The 15,932-nt window shown below is 42.4% G+C and overlaps 1 pseudogene; it reads right to left on the bottom strand.

Moving 5' to 3' along the window:
• Positions 1–605: 605 nt before the first annotated feature.
• LOC127218733 (ameloblastin-like) overlaps positions 606–15,932 on the bottom strand; it is a 31,463-nt pseudogene continuing 16,136 nt past the window's right edge.

The raw sequence follows: 15,932 nt of genomic DNA on the forward strand, positions 1-15,932 counted from the left end.
GCAGTATGTGTGCTCTTCAGGGCAGAACTTTATCTCCTGCTCCACTCCTCCTGCTCTTTTTAAAAAGCAAAATTTATTATTTTTAATTAAATGTATACACACACACACACACGCGCGCGCGCGCACACACACACACACACACACACACACACACACACACACACACACGCATGCATGCCTGTGTATGGGTAAGTGCCCGTAAGTGCTGGTGCTCCCAGAAGCCAGAGCCACTGGATTCCTCTGGAGCTGGAATTCTAGGTAGTTGTGAGCTGCCTGGTGTTGGTGCTAGGAATCTCCAGTCCTCTGCAAAAGCAGTACTCACTTTTATCCACTGAGCCATCTTTCCAGCTACCAGGATAAAATTTGAGTACTGGACCAAGTATGAGTGACTGTGAAGAATGTAGGCATTTTTTTAAATATAGGCATTTTATAGTGTTTCATAATAACCAAGAGTTTGCCAACTCTTCGATTTTCATTTGTCTATGTATTAATCCCTGTTGACTAATTAATAAAAAAATGTATATAAGAACCTGAATTTTATACTTTTCAAGTCCAGCAGTCTTTCACACTGAAGAATCAGAACGAGAACATGAAGTTTCGAAGATTTAAAACCAGGGAAAGCAAAGGAATCCTGCATGGGCACTGGGAGCAGTGAAAGGAGAGATGGGTTTTTCTAGTTGGCTGGGTTGGCTTCTTGCAGTAGACAGCCTTGTGGACCCTCTCCCTTTGGTTACAGACACTGAAGAGTCTACTTCCACACTATAGTCTCCACCCTTGGGTGGATTGAGATTCAGTTCCCTAAGGGTTTGCCTCTGGCCTCCAAATCCTGGAAACAGAGTTCCATAGGCCATGGAACTTCTTCCTCTTGGCATTTCTTCTGAACTCATGAAGCCAACTCTAGCAGGAACATTCAATTGGTGTGCTCGATAAGACACGTTAAATATTCCTAGGTAAAGAGTTTGTTGTTTATTTTGTGCCCTGAAATATCAAATGAACTATCTAGAATTTGGAAATTGCACTGTTGGAAATTGTGGCTCAGCAAAATCCATTATTGGTGGATTATCTCATGGCGCCGCCTGTGGCTGCTCATCTGCTATTATTAGTTTTCCTTCCTGTCAGAGCAGCTGTCCAGGGTGCCTTGAAGACTGAGGCCTTGGCTTCAGGGGTATGACTTGGACACCAGGTTGCATTAGTGGGCTGGAGGAGGGTATTACTCCTGGCTGTTGAGGCTGTAGAGATGGCTGTGATGGGAGATGCACAGGCAAAGAATATTCATGCAGTTGGGTTTCAAGTTCCCTTTGTCTTATTTATGGCCAGGGGTCCTGGAGAGCAAAGGCAGGGGCTCCTTAGAGTCACCCCTGCAGCTGCTGACCTGCCAGTCACCCCTAAACTAACAGAAGTTTATGAAACTCATGGTGTTGATGTTACCACACCCTCGGGTGATGGAGAAACAACTAAGGCTGTCACCATGTCCCCAGATGTGCAACAGCCACTGATGCCTGGAGACAAAGTGCACCAGCCCTAGGTGTCCAATGCATGGCATTTCCAAGAGTCCTGACAACCCTGAGATAGCTGCTACCTCGTGTATGCACAGGTTTTCTGACTTTGCTCCACAGTGCACCTTGTTGCTAAGCCACTTCCATTCCACGGTGAAGCTATTAAGAGCACTAAGCATGCATTTATCAATACAAGTGGCTAGTAAAAAGATTGAAAACTGACATTCTTCCATCTTTGAGGAAGCCCCTGAATTCTGTGTATCCTCCCCCTCCCCAAATTTCCAGAGGAAGAGTGTTGCTCTGAAATGGTTTGCTTGGATGACCACACAGCTGAACTTAATCTCTTTCCATTCCCTCATTCAACAGGTATTTGTAGAGCTTTGTGCTGGGGACCGTGTGGGATACAGAGAAGTACAATTTATAGATTTTGCCCTTTAAGCTTTTATTGCTTAATCACAGTGAGAGGGAGTCAATGAGACACAGTGTGAAGTCGTAGGTTGATAGAGTCTGAACTTTCAGTTCTGGTGGCGGAAGCTTAGGGAAAATCATATGAAATACAGACTGTATTTTCTTCTAATCGAGCAAACATCCCACAGCGGTGAAGTCGTTTATCCTTCTTTCCTGTCAGGGACTGACATGTTCAGCCTAAGGAAGAAGTTTTCTCATTATGGTCAGGGGATACATTTTCTGTGTGTGAGCCTAGAGGTAGGAAGAAACAGGAATGGATGAGCCACCCTTGCCTCCCTGCTCCCTCACCCTCCCCCACCTTGCCATTCCTTCCCAGCCCCTTTCATCAGTTTTAAGGATAAGAGGCAGCCATTGACTGTTCCCTTCTACAGTCACTGGAGCCTTATTTTAATGGGGTTGTATGACCCTGGAAAGGTACACACAAGAGACAGCACTGGGCTCTTTCCTCTGGGAGTACAGATGACAGCACTGCTGATACCACACTGGAGGCAAACTATCTGGATTTGCATTCAGTTCCTGCCACTTAGTACCTGAGAGGCCTTGGGCGCATAACTGCACTATTATGGCTCTTGATTTCCTAGCCTTGAAAGCTGATGTAAAAATGATGATTCAGTATTCTAATCTGTATGAATTTCATAGCAAGGACCCTGCTAGAAACATCACAACTGTATTAGTTGATACCATTGTTGGCCCATAGAAGGCTAGGTGAGTGCTATGTTCAGAATATGTACCCTCACCTCATATAAACTCATGTGTTGAAATCCTCTTTTCTAAAATAATGGTGGTAGTAGGTGTAGCTTTGGGAGGGGAGTAGATTATAGGGAGAAGTCTTATGACTGAGATTAGAACATCTTTAAAGATAGTCCTAATAGAAATAATTTGCCCCTTCCACCATTTGAGATCAGAGTTAGAAGGTGATGTCTATGGTCAAAAAGTTGGCTTCACCAGACAGGAAATAAGCCAGCAATTCCACCCAGGGTTTTACAGCATTTGTCATGGTGAGAAATACATGTCTGGCATGTCTTCCATAAGCCATGTAACTTATGGTGCTTGATATGGCATCCTAAATAGATGAGACAAGGGCTTATGCTTCCCCTGAGTTTATAGGGAAGGAGCATCACTGTTACTCTAACAGTGAGAGGAAAAATGAACAAACAAACAAACAAACAAACAAAAAACCCAGATAAATGACAAAAGCTTAATGATTTTGGGACTCATTAGAAAGCTGAGGTCACGGACTAAGAAAATTTTCTGTGGTGAGGAAGGAAGATATCCTCTCAGAAGAGAAGCTGGGCATGTGGACTCCATGCTCTGTGACCGTCATTAAGACAGGGAGGGATGGTATATAAATGGATAAGAAATCAATGTGTACCACAATGCTTCTCTACAGGTTGAGAATGGGCAAGCATGAAAGAAGCCCAAGGGACCCCCAGGAAGGGGAGGAATTTGTACCAGATCCAGGGGGCTTCTTGCCAGAGATTCTGACTATAAGAATACCCCATGGAAGAGCAGGAAGTAGTAAAAAATCACTCTTAATAGTGTGTGGGAGGAAGGGTGGCATTGTAAGGAAAGCAAAAGACTTAGTCTTCTTCCCAGACTCTTGTCTCCTATAGGGACAGGTGTTCAAACTGCTCAGGAAGGACAGCCCTGTAATTCTCCAGGAATACAGAAAGACTGGTTGTGTTCAGAGAAAAAGCGGAGGGCTCAGAGCCAGGGATTAACTATGCAAATACATTTCCAGGCAGTAGCTGTCCTGTGAAGCAGATTCACATCCATTTCGAAGCAGGCCTACTTTAGGTTTCACTTCCACACACAGGATCTCTGGCACGCTATAAGAACATGGAGGCATGGTTGCCTCTTACTTCCTGCCTTGTGATAACAATGTATGTCCGCATCACCTGCCCAGGTGGCATTTTGTGACTTGGGGAAGGAGCAGACCTACTGCAGAACTGATTAGCATGGCTGAAGTCTGTATCTCTAAATGGCCTTGAGGAACCAGCAAGCTGTGGTAGAGGAGGACGAGGATACAGCTAACTACTACACTGTTTGCCAATTTCAGCATCTACGAAAATTACCTGAAGTCCTGGCCGTAGGTGGAGCTGGAGATGAAGATGGTACAGGCTATGAATCACCAAGAATAGGAGATGAATAAGAATGGGGAGAAGGAGCTAGGTGTGGACAGTGTAGGCAAAGAGCCATTAATGTAGCAATTGAGGCATATCCCAATAAGGTGACTTCAGTTTCTGCCGAAGAGGCCAGGAGTGGCAAGTCTGGGGACTCATAACTAAGCCTGGATGGAGAAGCTGCCACATCTCCTGTGGTTTGATCAGCAGTTGACCAAGTAGCAGGTATAAGAAATCGAGGAAGAGATGAAGGAGAAGGGAATAGGAGGAGGGGGACGACCTAGATGAAGAAGGTTGAGAGCATACTGATGCTGATGAAGAATTTGGCTATGAAGATACTGGGACCATGGACCACACAGAGGTTGTGGTGGATGAAGAGTCTGGGCCAAGCCTACACTCAGGCAACATCTCAATAGCAGAATGCTTATTTTGTTCCCACCTTTCATTATCCCTCATGAAGAATGTGACTCATGGGACCAAAACCCACAGCTTCTTTATTCTTTGTACAGAGCATCTCTCAGACTGATTAATGATGTGAGAGGAAGCTGGCCTTGGCAAGATTTACTTGTGGGACAATGAGAGGGGAAAATTGTTCTACTGTGTGAAGGCCATCCAGGCACACAGGAATGACAAAAGCCACTGCAAGCTCTTCACATATGGTGATGCTACTTTAGAATCCCCAGAAGGCTGATTTTAGGAGAAGCACCACAGATCACAGGGAGGTAGATGGGGCTGAGAAGCTGCCCTCAGATAAGATCTTGGAATGTGATGATGGAACCATGGTGCTGATTCTTTTCTGTGCCAGACCAGCTCATCACTCCTGGATGAGGTACCACAGACAATGATTTGGCTTATTAGGAGCTGTGGAAATTGCTAGAAACCAGAAGGTTGTGGGCTGGAGCAGCTCTGTTGTAGGAGTGAGCTGCACAGTATGTCCAAAGGATGAGATCAAAACGGATGCTGAAGACAGAAACGAAGCAGCCAACAGATGCGTTCAGGAAAGGGGTGGGGTTCTGAGATGCTGAGCCTGAGATGCATTTCCTGCCACAGGACCAGACTGTGGAAGCCTGACTGTGGGATAGATTTACTGCCACTTCATTTGTTCTTCCTAATTAAAACTAAAAGGCAGATGAAAAAGTGAGAAGGCATATGGAAATGTAGTTTAAAATCTCATTGCCAAGCCAGGTGTGGTGGTACATTCTTGGAATTAAAGACAGGAAGATCAGGAATCCATCCTAAGGTATATAGTGAGCAGCCCAAGCTACATAGATCACGTCCCCCTCCCCAAACTAAACCTAAACAAAGCTATATGGCATGATATAAAGGCATCAATAATACCAGACTCAGAGAAAATGTAGATATTAGAACAATTAGTTTAGAACTTCTTTTTTTTTTAACTTTTATTTTTTAAATAGAAGCTGGATCTTATCATGTAAGTTGGGTCTCAAGCATGCAATTCCCCTGGCTTAATCTTCTCAGTGTTGGAATTACAGGTGTGTACTCCCATGGCTATAAACTTTAAATGTATAGTAGTTATAGTTAATGTACTAGTGAATTAGATTGGAGATGTATCTTGGTAGAGTGCATACAACATAGCTCTGGGTTTGATGCCAAATATTGCATAAACCAGGTGTGGCAGTGTACATCTGTAATCCCAGCACTTGGGAGGTAGAAATAAGAAGACTAGAGGTTTAAGGTCATCCTTAACTATACAAGGAGTTCAAGGTTAGCCTGAGTTAGAGACCCTGTGTCAAAAACCAAAGAATACAAAATATATTAAAGGACAGAGTGAAAGTGGTAGGTAATGTATAGGAATGTATGGGGAGTTTCCCTAGAAGTAGAAAGAATGTGTAAGAAAAAGTGAAATTAAAATGGTAGGAATAAAAACATAAGAAGTCATAAGTCAATAGAAGGGGTAAAATAGAACAATATGAGTGTCTAGGTCAAAAGCATGGTTTTATGAAGGTTGTGATTCTATGGTGAGAAGTCTGGTAAAGATGTTGGCTGTGTAGAGTGTGTTGTGACCTCAGAGTGTTAAAAAAGAAAGCTAAAAGGGCATAGGGGCTTGATTTTAGAGAAAGCTAAATACACAACGAGTGATGAATACTTTGGATATTTGATACAGTATTTTTCCCATCGATGTAACAGGCTTCCAGACCTTAGCATGACCAATACTATGTTAGAGGCACCTTTCTGACCTTAAAGCCCAGTGGGTAGGCCCCACTAACTTCAACAACAGGAACAATGACCTAGTCCATAGTTTTAGGAAAATTCCTGAATAAAAATATTCCCTAAACATATTAACATTGCTTTTTGGCTTCTGTAGTTCTCCTTCTTGCTAATGGAGGTGTGCCAATCAGGATGTGGTTTTTGTGCACAGAAGACTAAGAGCTGTAAGGGGCTGAATGATTTAGGCATGCTCCCCATGCAGCTGCAGCCTGACAACTAAGAATTTCTTTTCGGCTTTAAGAGTGTCTACATGGTGGTCTCTTGTGGGCCTACTTTACAATATTAACTTTAGTAAAATAAAGGCTTTCCTGCCAGCTTGACTTTATGGTGTTCCTTCACAGGTTCCATGTCTGTGAGGTTCTCGGGGATGCTTGCACACGCAAAAAGAACTAAAGTTACATATAAAGTTACAGCCCCTTTGAATAATGGGCTGGCTTAATTTCAAGTGTGAAGCTTACTGTCCAATAGGAACCTGTCCACTTTGTGTGGGGGTGCTTGTTATTTATCCTGGCCATTTTCCTTAGTCCATCTTTATATGTCCTATAAGCCTCTGGCGGAGCTTGATAGGCATAAACCAATCAGTATATCCTATATCCATTGTCACTGACAGGCATCTGTCTTAGGGTTTCTATGGCTGTGCAGAGGTACCATGACCATGGCAATTCTTACATTTAATTGAGGTGACAGCTTACAGTTTCAGCAGTTCAGTCCGTTATCACAGTGGTGGAGAACATGGCAGCTGTGAGTATGACAATGTGCAGGCAGACATGGCACTGGCTATATCTTGATCAGAAGGTACCAAGAGGTGGACTCCAAGTGTCATGATGAGTGAAGCTTGAGCAAAGGAGACATCAAAGCCCTCTCCCACAGTGACACACTTCCTCCATCAAGTCCACACCTACTCCAACAAATCCATGCCTCCTAATAGTGCCACTCCCTTTTCTTTCAAACCATCACCTTCTACTCCTGGCCCTCAAAGGCTTGTAGCCATATCATATTGTAAAAGATGCATACAGTCCAACTTCAAAAGTCCCCATAGTCTATAACAGTCTCAAATATACTTGAAGGTCCAAAGTCTCCTCTGGGATTCGTGCAATCTCTTAACTGTAATCACTAGTAGAATCAAAACCAAAAGGCAGATCACATACTTGACCCTACCTCATCTAACCTAGCGCATTACATTTTTTTAGCACATGCACGTGTATATGCATGTTCATATGTGTATGGGTGCATATGTGTATATGCACATGTGTTCTGAATACACCAGCGGTCAGTGTTGGGTGCCCTCTTTGATTTCTCTCTACCTGAGACAGACCTCTTTCTGAACATGGAGCTTCCTGATCTAGCTAACCAGTCTGCTCTGGTGACTCCTATCTCTGCCTCTACACCTGCCCAGCTTTCACATAGGCACTAGGCTCTCAATTTTGGTTCTCATTTGAATGTGGAGAAGCACTTTATCTACAGATCTAACCCCCCACCCCAGCTGTTGTGAAACAGAGTATCTGTTTAACTATGTGAAGATGTGTGCATTTGTTTGTACTGCAGAATACTTATTTAACTATGTAAAGATGTGTTACTTTTGTTGATGCCGCATTTGTTTAACTACATGAAGATGTGTTGCTGTCTTGCCTGCCTATAGCACCTAATAAAAAGCTGAATGGTCAATAGTTAGGGAGAGGAGGAATAGGCGGGACCGACAGGTAGAGAGAAAAGGGGAGGCAGCTGGGTCAGCCAGTCAGACACAGAGAAAGCAGGCAAGCAGGCGGATGGACAGTACAGAGGTGAGGTAAACAAGCCTCAGAGCAGCACATAAATTAGTAGAAACGGGCTAGTTTAAGTTAAAAAAAAAAGCTAGCTAGAAACAAAGCTAAGGCCAAGCATTCATAATTGATAACATAAGTCTTTGTGTCATGATTTGGGGGCTGGCTATCCGAGAACACCTGCTACACCATCCTGTCACCTTTTATTTAACCACATGGGCATGGCTTTGCAACAAAAATCCTGGTATGTGATCAAGTAGCAATTTCAGTAAATTATCATTTTCTTCATTATAGTTTCCTAGTTAAAAATGATTCTCACATTTTCCTTCTCTTTTCTCTTTTTGGCACCATTTCTAGCCTTCTTTTGGACTAAAGGTCAGTGATCTCCCCATTTTCTCACAGTACCACTTACTCCGATTGACATTTACACTTGAGTAAACCTTAAACTTCTCTGACCTTTTTTAAAAGCTAGATTTTGAAGAGATATTTTCTCTGTTTAAAAACAGGATGCTATTGTTGCTATTCTTTGTAAAAAGGCTATGTTTCCTCTTCCACCGTTCCCCTTTTGGATATTTTGTATGTTTATTTAGGTTTTTCTTCTTCTCAAAAGTGGGGACCTGTTCCTTCTCTTCCTTGTTCCCCAAATCGTGGGATCCATATGCTTTGTGAAACCATGAGAACTACTCAATGGCAGTTAGAAAGTACTTAGCCGTTTCCCACACCATTCTTAGTCATGTAAAATAAATAAGGGAATAAATCAGCCCTTAAATATCCCATTTAGTGCAGAAAAACAACAGATGTAGGTATTTGTATGGCATAAAATATAGCTAGATAGAAGTCTGAAGTCTGGACTGAATCACAAATTCAATTCACCCTGAGAAAGTTACATTCAGTCCTCGTTTGACCAACCCTTGATCTTCTGTTCCATGTTGGGGCTCAAACTCAGAGCTTGAACATTAGGCAAGTGCTTTAGAACTGAGCAACACATTCAGCTTGACTAGTTTGTGATAAAATGGCAGTGGGTCTTGTCTCTCAGGAACATTTTAACCAATTTTTTTTATAAGTGATCCCCATTTCGTCTTACTGCTTCGGGATGGTGTTTCTTATGTGATTTCCTGTCTTCTGGTAAATTCAACCAGACATTTTCTGGATCTCCTCTCCTGATGCTATATGAGGTTTAATGTTCTCTAGGAACATTCTAGGGTGTTTTTCTGGTGTCATTTCATCTCACTGTTCTAACTGGGGGAAGAGAGGTTTATATGGTGCTCATGGTCTGTGTCATAGTTAACTTTTATGGTCAACTTGGCACACTTGGAAAGAAGCAAACTCAATCAAGGAGTTTCCTTCATTAGACTGGCCTGTGGGCTGCTAATGGATGGGGGATGGTACAGCATACTGTGCCCATCCCTAGTGGCACCATCCCTAGACAGGTGGATCTTAGGGCTGTATAAGAAAGGAAGCTGGGCAAGCAGGAGGAGCAAGCTGGTAAGCAGCACTGCTTCATGGCCTCTGCTTCACTTCCTGCCTTGAGCTTCTGCCCTGGCTTCCTTACTGATGCACTATAGCTTGTAAGCTGAAGCAAACACCTTGCTCCTCCAACTTGGTTTTGGTTAGTGTTTTATCATAGCAACAGAGAGCAAATTAGGCCAGTCAGTGTGTATAAGAAAAAACATTTTAGGAGTAAGAAACTTTCCTGGAACCCCTTGAAACTGAGGTTTGTTTGAGTTCTGAGCCTATGTGCTTTACTGTGACTGAGTACCACCCTTTGGCTCTTGCTGAGGCTAAAAGCTGATAGGCTGGATGACCCTACTGACTATATGAAACATTTTACAATGGAATACATTTAAGAGAAAAGAGGACCAATCTCTCAGACTAATTTCAAGCTGCCGTAATTGTCCCTTTGGGAACTATTAGGGGTTGAGATGTACTCCTATCACCACAGTCTATTGGGGTCACTAAATCCCTTGGAAGAATTTATATCCATTAAAGACTCACTGTTTCTCTAAGGTCTTCCCCTAGTGTTTTCTCTAATGATTCTGTTTCCTTAATGTTACTTTCTGTCACTCAAGTTTCTATTGATTACCAAGTATATCGATGAGTAAATAGTATGTGGCACAGCAAACCACTTAATGGTAGTCTGTATGATATGCATTGGGTAATGGACCTAATCTGGCCTCTTGAGGCTCTTTACTAACTTTCCTCAATTTTAGGGTACTTTTAACATCTTGTTTATTTTCCTTCATGCCCTCAAAATTCCAAGAGATCTTAGGTTTCTAACCTGCTCAGTTCTTTCACTGACATGTCAGCAAAGGCTTTATGTTATCTATTATCTATTATTTATCTCTCTCTCTCTCTATCTCTCTCTATAATCTATCTATCATCTATCTATATCTATCTTCCTATCTATTATCTATTCACCCATCAATCTGTCATGTATGTATATATCTAATGTATCTAGTGAGTATATGTGTACATGTTCACAGGTATGGTGTGTGTGTGTGTGTGTGTGTGTGTGTGTATACATGTACATGCATGTATGTGTGGAGTCCAGAGGTTGATATCAGATGTCTTCTTCTATTCTCTACATAATCTTTTGAAACAGGGTGTCTCACTGGCTCACCAATATGACTAGATTGCCTGGCCCCAACAATCTTTCTGTCTCTGCCTTTCCAGGACTTGGCAAATGGGCACATGTGGCAGTGTGTAGACCTTACTTAGGTGTTAAGGATTTGAACTCAGGCCCTTACACTTGTATTGTAATCACTTTATTAAGCAGGACATCTCTCCAGTCCCCAAAACTTTTCATTCTTGTATTACACACCTCTTCACTTTACTCTATTTCACTATTAGTAGCCAGTGTCTTTCTAGGCTGTGGCCAACTGGACTTCCTGGCTATCTTTCATGCAGTGCTTGTTGGTGGACACACTTGAATACTCCCTTTCATGTCCTTGATTTTACTGCCTACTCTTTGGCCCAAGAGAACATAAAACAGCCCCTCAGGGAGTGCACTCTTACTTCCAGAATGACTCCAGACTAGGACCCAGGGGGCTGATGGAAAGGAAATTATCTGAGTACTTGTTTAAGTTTCTAACTGCTCATCTAGCTTTAAAAAAGTGAAACTCCGCATTGACATTACAGCCTTCAGGGCTACACAGGGAGATCTCTCTGTGCTATTCGGTAGGAAATGGTCATTTTACCAAGTAGTCCTTTAGCCTTCTGACTCTGAGACATAAACATCAGTTATGAAATAATAAAACTCTTCTTGGACCAGTCTTAGAGGCCAGCCTTGTGGCCTGGTGCTTGTCATTATTGGTGCAAGTGGAAACTTTTACACTGTCAGTCTCCATATCATGAGGGCCAGATGACTGATTGACACCAGAAAAGCTCCAGTCCCCTGGCCTGCCATGAAGACTATTTTTTCCCTCTGTGGATATCCCTTCTCAGAGAGGTGGGGACTTATAGCAATAAGCCACTATCCTGCATAGGCAGAGATGGGATTCTAAATCTGGATCAACTCATAAAGGCTCAGACACTACCTTAGTGATACTCAAGTTTAGATAGGAAATCAGTTTGAAAAGAGAAGGCATGTGAAATTGGGAGGAAATGTGGTGTGAGGTGGGGAGGAGGGGGGAGTTGGAAAGGAGGGAAAATGGGGCTGTGGCTTAGACCAAAACATGTTATATGAATGTATGGAATTCTCAAAAAATACTAAAATCAAAAAAAGAGATCCACTTATTCATGGCCACTTGATCTGATTTAAGACACACACACACACACACACACATACTCATTCATACCTATGTGCATGTGTGTGTGTGTATGTGGTATATTGTATCATGTGGTTGTGTGCATGTGCTTGTGAGTGCGTATACACAGGTATGCTAGCACATGTGGGTTCCAGAGGTCAATATCAGGCATCTTCATCTATCATGTTCTATCTTAGTCTTAGAGACAGGGTCTTTCACTGAACCTGGAGCTCATCAATTGTCCAGACTTGATGGCAAATGAGCTCAAGAGATCCATCTTTCTCACCCTCAACCCAGTAATGAACTAACAAAGCTGGTTTTATTCCCAGCTGTTGTGTGGGTGCTGGGATTTGAATTTTGGTCCTCATGTTTACATGGGAAGCACTCTATTGATTGAGACAAGATACACTTTGCCACAGGATTTTGAAAGCTATATTCTGAGTAGGTTCTTGGAAGGCATTGCTGCACAGTAGTTGGCTGGTGTATCTTCAGCAGATGTGTGTAAAATCATCTAATCAGTCCAATGTATATGAATTCACAAAGAAGACATACAAATAACACAAACAGCAAGCTACTTATGGGGAATGGGTGTCTACAGAACAATTTTATTCTGTAGTAGAACTTAAAGTAAGAGAGAATGTCTTTATGATGTATTCATTCTAAACAATCTGAAAAATATTACTGATGTCAATGTTATGACATGCTACTCTGACTTAATGAGCACATGGTAGTTTCTTTTTTTTTTCTTTTTTTCTTTAATTTTATATAATAAAGTCCAATTAAATGAAAACAAACATTTATACACAATATTTGGGAATTTGGGCGTCGTTCTTTCCAAACTACTTCCTGCTGGTAAGGGGTGCTGTCTTGGGAGATTCGAAGAAGATTCAGATATCCTAGCTGTAGTCTGTAGGGCTGTTTTGTCCAGCTGTTTTGAATGTAGGATTAGCTTGTACTCTGTTTCAGGTGGTCTGGCGTGATCAAACCACATTAGTCTGGAAGGAATCCACATCTTTTCATTTTCTGTGGAAACAAAAATAGAAATCCTTTTCCCCAGTAACTTGTCCTTCAACCTAAATTTTGGAGTCAAAGCATTTTTTTAATTTAATTTATTATTTTACATGTCGATCCCAGTTCCCTCTCCCTCCCTTCCTCCCTTCCTCCCTTCCTCCCTCCCCCCAGCCCTCCCTCCCTCCTTCCCTCCCCTTTACCTTCTCTGCCCTCTCACATGCACTCTAAACACCCTCCCCTCCCATCCCCCCACCCCAATTCCATATGTAGGGGAATGCCATCCAGTTGGGGTCATGTAGATCTGACAGGTCCTGTGAAGTAGGGACTAGGGCTTCTCTCCTGTCTCTAGATTAAGGCAGTTATCCCTCCATGGGGGATATGTTTGCAAAGTCCTTTTGTGCACCAGGGATACATCCTGGCTCCACTGTCTGAGGTCTCTTAGACTGCTCAGTCCTTTTGGCTGAGACCCATATTCAGGGGGGCCTGAGTCAGTCCCATGCTGGCTTCCCAGCTATCAGTCTAGTGGCCGTTAGCTCCTCCTTGTTCAGGTAAGCTGTCTCTATGGAGCTTTTCTGGTATTTTCTAGAGTGATGATTATTTTGCTTGTACTCATATCTGAAAATTTTTAAGTATTCTTCAAGTCTCCAGGGATTAGCTATAAAGTGAGGCATTTTATGACACCATTGGGTAAACCATATATCTTGTTGACCTTGGAGTTACAGCATTTAGACGCATATCATTCTGTTCCTCTTGAGACTAACATTTAAGTAAATTCACTTGTCATTTGTGAAGCAACTTATAGATGCTTGGCCCTGCCACCCAACATTGAAAGCTAATATGGCTACTTTTGCCCAATGTGACAGATTGTTTTTTGAGGAGACACACAATTTTAAAGTAGTTATCTAAATTACTTTCACTTGATAAATTTGACTTACCAGATGGTTTAAAATACCAATTCAAGCTCTAATGTTTGTACATTTTCCAGCTATGGATGTGAGAAGCAGACACCTCTCATAATTCACAATTTTACTTTCAGTTTCTTGAGGTGAAGAAAGGTCATAGTCATGAGCCTGATGTTGAGTTGACAAAGGACTCCCAGCTTACCCTTATGGGTTTTTATTGTCTAACACATGCAGCAAATACTGTTTTTTTTTTTTTTGACACCTGCATTTGAGAAAAGGCACTTGTTAATTTGTTAATTTTAAAGTAACTTCTAGATACTTGGCTTTAGTGTTAAACAGAGTAGCCATTTCTGTCCAGTGGTGACAGACTACTGGATACTGTACAAATGCAGAGACTGCAGTATCAACAAAAACAGATGAAATCTCTGATTTTGAGGAGCTTGTATTTTGTTAGAATTGGTTTTGCTATTTTATTTATGTAGGGGGGAGGAGGTGCCCACAGAGGTCAGAAGGAAGCATTGGATCCCCTGGAGCTTGAGTCATAGGCATTTGTGAGCAGCCCCATGTGGGTGCTGGAATCTGAACTCCAGTCCTCCAACAGAGCAGTATGCATTCTTGAGTTCTGTGTTTTCTCTCCAGCCTTGAAACTGATATTTTAGAAAGACAATAAAGCTGAAAATCTGGAATATAATATGTAAGTATGAAGAAAGGGAGAATGAGATAGGTAGGTGTGTGTGTGTGTGTGTGTGTGTGTGTGTGTGTGTGTGTGTGTGGTTGATGAAAAGCAGGGAGTGAACACAGGGAACTGACTGATGGGCTATTGTTTGTAAAGTAAGATAAATCTTTCTGAATTGAAAATAGTGGATGCGATGCAAATATCTCTTTTTGTAAAAAAGATTTTTTTTCTTAAATTTTATGCACACCAGTGTTTGACTGTATGCATGTGTGTGTCCTATGTATGTGCAGTGCCTGCAGAGGCCAGAAGACAGTGTTGGAGCTCATAGAACTGGAGTTACCGTTACGTTATGTGATGCCATGGGGGTTCTGGGAACTAAACATGGGGTACCCAGGGGGATCTGTCAGGGCTCTTAGTTGCTGAACCGTCTCTGTAGTTTCTTCAACTTAATGTATATTATTAATGTATCCATTGTGTCTGCTGTTTGAAGATCCTGCTCCTTCTTTACCCATCATTGTTTTTTTAAATTTTCATTAAAAAATAATAAAACCTTTCTCACAATTTCATACACATATACATTGATCAACCATGCCAAAACATCATCCTCCAATCTTCATGTCCTTTTTTTGTAACCTGCTGAGTCTGAGTATTGTCGCCTGCTTGAATACTTGCTAGTCTTGTTGGCTCGATCCTGTGCCATGGCCATGGCGAATTCATTATTTCCACAGCCATGTCATATCCACAAGACAGCGTTTCCAGCTCTTCTCCACCTCCTCTGGCTCTGAAATTCTTTCCACTCCTTCTGTGAAGACCCTTGAGACTTGAAGGGGCTGAGGGAGGGAGGATGTAGACATCCTGTTTAGGTCTGAGCTTTCAGCAGTCTCTTATTCCTATCACTTGTATCGGTTAAAAGTCTCAGGATTAATGGCTGCTCTCTGCAAAAGAAGCTTCTCAGGCCAAGGTCTTACCCACTTACAAAAGAGTAAAGGAATATAATCTTCGTATTCTACTTCCACATGCCTGCTCAAAGCTTTGTAGCAAATTAGTTACACTGCTCCCTGGTGCCTCTCCATCTAGCTCAGGCTGATCCTTCTCTGCCCCTGCTTCTACTGCAGTCTGGGCCAGGATGGCTCCATCAAAGGTTCCTTTCCAGTTGCATCTGAATCTCCAGTGAGGATCATTGCTGCTGTTGGGTCAGGTCCAGAAAGTTCAGGAAGCTTGCCAACTGGTTTGCTTTCTTCTTCTTCTCCTTCTTTTCTCCTTCTCCTCCTCCTTCTTCCATCTTGCAGTTGTTGGTATAGCATGAAGGCAAAGTGCCTTTCCAGGGGCAGCTGATGATTTAGAAGTAGGGGAAGGTGAAGGATTATTGCTGCCTCCAGATCTCAATGACAGCCAAGTTACATCACAGGAGCTTTTGGACCTAGGGTGGTAGTTCTTTCTCTACCACTGATGGATGCATCGTTTTCCTGCAGGGATTTTTAAGCTGTGAATTTCCTGGCTCCCATTCAAGCTGCATCAGGG

Source organism: Phodopus roborovskii, unplaced genomic scaffold (assembly GCF_943737965.1).
Source record: "Phodopus roborovskii unplaced genomic scaffold, PHOROB, whole genome shotgun sequence".
NCBI lineage: Eukaryota > Metazoa > Chordata > Mammalia > Rodentia > Cricetidae > Phodopus > Phodopus roborovskii.